Raw genomic sequence first — 3,988 nt, forward strand, 5'->3', positions numbered from 1 at the left:
TTTCACAGTCTTGACAACAGGTTTAGCAGATTTCAGTTTTTGCCTGTGTGTCAGGATAAGATGAACCAGACAGTGATCATAGAGTCCCAAGGCTGTACGGGGAACAAAGTGATAGGTGTCCTTTAATTTTTGTAGCAGTGGTCCAGTGTGTTAGTGTCCCTGGTGGGACACTTAATATGCTGTCTGTATTTTGGAAGTTCATGACTGAGGTTTGCTCCCCAAGAACTATAAGCAGGGAGTCTGGATGTTTTTTCTCCACGTTAGTTATCTGGTCGGCCAGGTGTAGTTAACGCCTCCCTAACAGGCCTGAGGTGGAATGTAAACAGCGACCAGAACAAACGAGGAAAACTCCCGCGGGGAATAAAACGGTTTACAGTTTATAAATAATGTCTCTAGGTGAAGGCTGCATGATTTTTTCAACACTGTGACATCTGTGCACCAACCTTCATTTATATAGAAACAGAGTCCGCCTCCCCGTGTTTTTCCTGTGAGCTCCCTTTCGCGATCCACGCGGATGAGATTAAATAGGTGAAGTGCGCTGTCCGGGATGCGCACGGTGAGCCAAGATTCGGTAAAACAGAGGGCAGCAGATCTGCAGAAGTCCGAGTTAGTTCTGTTGAGGAGCAGCAGTTCATCCATTTTGTTGGCCAGAGAGCGGACATTCGCCAGGTGAATTGAAGGGAGCGCAGTGCGAAATCCCTGCTGTCTCAGCTTAACCAGCGCGCCTGCACGTTTTCCCCTGCGCCGTTTCCGAAGGATCCCAAACAGAGCTGCTGCTCCTCCAACTAGTAACTCCGGGAAAGTTCCAGGGTCAATAAAGAGCGGTGGAATAGTATGAGCAGCTGAAAGTCCAATGTTAAAGAGCTCTTCTCTGGTAAAAGTTCCCAGAGAGGGACGGCAGAAAACAGCATTAATTAACAAAAACACAAAAAGCACTATGGAGCGTAATCCCGGGGCTTGTTTCATATCAACATACACTCACCGGCCACTTGAACTTGACACATGAACTTTAATTAAAATATGTTTGTGTGTATAGAGGTGTAGAGAAGCCTTTTGTCAGGATTATGACATTCTTTTTTATTTTGCATGTTGCATGTTCAGTTTTTCTATTTGTTGCCTCAGGGCAACGTTGTGCGACAAACGCTACTTTTCAAGGAGGTCTTTGCTGACCATATGTTTGGATGTTATCACATATTATCAAATACAGAAGTTTACAAAATATGCTCTAAAAATTTACTTGTAAAATTTACTTGTAAATACTTGTATTTATTTATTTTATTTATTTATCAAATTTTACTTATTTAACACGTTTCCACAGAAAAATGGACATAAGATTGTTCTATTTAACTAAAGAGCAGGATTCAGCTGTTAGTTAAATCCCGCAGATTATAAGAAGCTAATAATGATGAAGATTTGTGGATTCTGAGAACATACAATTATCTTTCAAATTCATCAAGACCAATTTGTAATTGAAATGTGGTATTGTTCTGAAAGTGTGCTTTTAGAGACTCTTGTTTACAGTAACATCTTTTGATCCCTTTTCTTTTCTTGTTCTTTTTGTTTAGTGTTGCAGATGTTAAAGACAAAATAAAAAGAGGAGAGACTCACTGAACAACTTACTGAAGAGGTTGCAATCCAGTTGGCAAGCTATTTTGATTGGGATTCTGATGGTGCTTTTTTGTGGTTTGACCCGCATCCTCTTTAATCAGATCAATAAACAGCAGAATTACAGCAAATGGCAGAAGAGATGTTCACTGCAAGGACACCAAGTACTTGCAAATAGAAAACAATCAGCTGGAGCAACCTTTGAATTCCACTGATCAAAAGAAGAAGAAGCTGCTCATAAGTGCAACACTGTACAACTTACCTTGTTGACTGCTGAAAAAACACAGCTGAGCCTCTTCTTGAACAACACATCATGAGAAAAAAAACAGTTGAGCCTGCTCTTGAACAACACGTCGCAAGAAAAAAACAGAGCAAACAGTTGAGTTTGCTCTAGAAGAACACGTTGCAAGAAAAAGCAGTTGCAAGAAAAACACAGTGGAGCCTGTTCTTGAACAACACACTGCAAAAAACACAGTTGACCCTGCTGTTGAAGAACACCTTGCAAGAAAAAAACAGTTGCAAGAACAAAACAGCGGAGGCTGCTCTTGAACAGCATGGCGCTAGAAAAACAAAACGGAGTCTGCTCTTTAACAACAATGCAAGAAAAACACAGCAGAGCCTGTTCTTGAACAACACAGTGAAAGAAAAAAAAGTTTGCGCTTGAACAACATGTCGCAAAAAAAAAACCAGTACAGTTTGCTCTAGAATAACACGCTGCAACAAAAATATAGCTAAGCCTGCTCTTGAAGAACACGTTGCAAGAAAAAATCAGTTGATCCAGCACTTAAACTGCTCTTGAACAACACATCGCAAGAAAAAACAGTTGAGCTTACTCTAAATTAACACAAGCCAAGAACGTCACAAGAAAAACAACGTTGAGCCTGCTCTTGAATAATATGCCGCAAGAAAAACAAAGCTGAGCCTGCTCTTAAACAACACTGCAAGAAAAAAACACTTGAGCTTGCTCTCGAAGACCACGTGGCAACAAAAACACAGCTGAGCCTGCTCTTGAAGAACATGTTGCAAGTGTTATGACCCTGGGGTCATATTTTGTATGGTTTTATCTGTCGCCCTGTACTGTCAGCTGTCTCCTCCCTTAGAGTGTGTGTCTGTGTGTGTGAATGCAGGTAATGGAGAACAGGTGGGCACCCTGGATTGGTCCTGCAATGCTGATTGCTGCCTGGATGACAGCAGACCTCTTAAGCTCCATCTGACAGGAACTCTGTCCCTCTCTCTCTAAATTTTGTGAGTGAACCTGTGTAGTGAACACATTAGACTTTGAGTAACTTAACTTTGTACCTGATTATTGTCTTTGACAACCTTGTTTTGTTGACTTTTGTTGCCATTTTGTTTGCTATGTATCAATTTTCTTTGTTGTAGTTTTGTTGGTTCAATTACTTTAGTTTGCACCTCTCTTCTCCTGTTTTTGGTATTAGAAGCCTAGTTTAGAGCTTTCTTTTCTTTACTTTTTGTTTTTGGGTTAGGGAAGTTTTAGGTTTCTAGAGTGTTTTGGTTGTTGTTTTAGGCACCGCTCACCACCAAGATAATAAAAACTGCAGAATTTTATTTCCTTTGTGTCTGGCCTTGCTTGGAAATGGGAAGAGTGGGGAGCCACATCTTTGTAGTCCAGAATACCCCTAGACCTTAGGACGTAACACAAGAAAAACACAGCTGAGCCGCAAAAAAACCCAAAACTGTTAAGCTTGCTCTAGAAGAACAAGTTACAAGAAAAAGCACTGTTAACCCTCTTCTTGAACAACTGTTTCATTTTTTGTGTAAACAGAACTATATCACTGAGACCACAACTCCGTTTGTCCTGACTAGCAGATCGTTAACCATTAAGTATGCATGTTGTAAAAAAGTCAACCTGCAAGTTGATCTTTAAAGGTTTTAATGCACTGATTTTATGTCATGTGGTTCCCCTTCGAGGGAACTCGAACTGCGTCGGTTACGACACTATGGGAACGCCTCTAGGCGAAGCAGGTCTGAACGTGAATGAAATCACTCCAATCCTATTGGCCTGTTGCTAGAACGGTAAGGTGTGACGGAATAACCGGAGGAGTATAAAGCACACCTGTACACACTCATCATTAGCTTTTTTTTATTCAGCAGGCGCTCTGTATGTTGTTTGAAGAAAGCTCCAGTCCTACAAGCAGTATGTCTTACCTGAAGAAGAAGTCTACCAGCATGTCCGGCAACCAGATGTACAGAAGGTGTGTTTTTTCTTGCCCTCGGTACATCACGGATGGAGATTCTCATGAGATGTGTGTCTCATGTTTGGGGATGGAGCACGCACGGGCAGCTCTCGAGGGGGCTGCCTGCGCCCGTTGCGAAGCCCTTTCCGTGCGGGTACTGAGGTACAGCATGGCTCTCTTTTCCAAGG

Source organism: Micropterus dolomieu, linkage group LG20 (assembly GCF_021292245.1).
Source record: "Micropterus dolomieu isolate WLL.071019.BEF.003 ecotype Adirondacks linkage group LG20, ASM2129224v1, whole genome shotgun sequence".
NCBI lineage: Eukaryota > Metazoa > Chordata > Actinopteri > Centrarchiformes > Centrarchidae > Micropterus > Micropterus dolomieu.